This window comes from Penaeus monodon, chromosome 33, assembly GCF_015228065.2.
Source record: "Penaeus monodon isolate SGIC_2016 chromosome 33, NSTDA_Pmon_1, whole genome shotgun sequence".
Classification (NCBI taxonomy): Eukaryota; Metazoa; Arthropoda; class Malacostraca; order Decapoda; family Penaeidae; genus Penaeus; species Penaeus monodon.
Genome location: NC_051418.1, coordinates 14,560,391 through 14,560,780, shown reverse-complemented (window position 1 = coordinate 14,560,780; position 390 = coordinate 14,560,391). Strand labels below are relative to the sequence as shown.

The window sequence follows — 390 nt, the reverse complement described above, 5'->3', positions numbered from 1 at the left end:
CGTCAATAAACGGTTAAGCTACAGCTTCCATCCTGTGCCTAAACCTAAAATTTATTTGAATGACAATTGTCAAATTATTTTGTCCAGAACCAAGACAAAGAGAAAAGAATTAAATTCTTGCAAGAAACTTTGAAATTAACCCTGACACTTGATGTTATCGTGGTACATTATTTGAGTAAATTAGAAATTGTGTATTGGACTACAAGTAATTAGTTTTTAGAAATTTTATCCTTTGACACTGGGAACATGCACTATCTATTTCTCCTCTTCTTCTTTCTTTTTCTACATAAATTGTTCAAATATCACTAAGGAATCAATTATAAGTTTACTTGACATCTTATATAGACCTATATACATATCCCATTCCTAAATTTTCGGAAGAAAAACAAC

General features: G+C 30.0%; 1 pseudogene; it reads left to right on the top strand.

Annotated features, from left to right (window-relative positions):
- Positions 1-390, top strand: part of LOC119594262 — a 4,959-nt pseudogene that overhangs the window by 283 nt on the left and 4,286 nt on the right.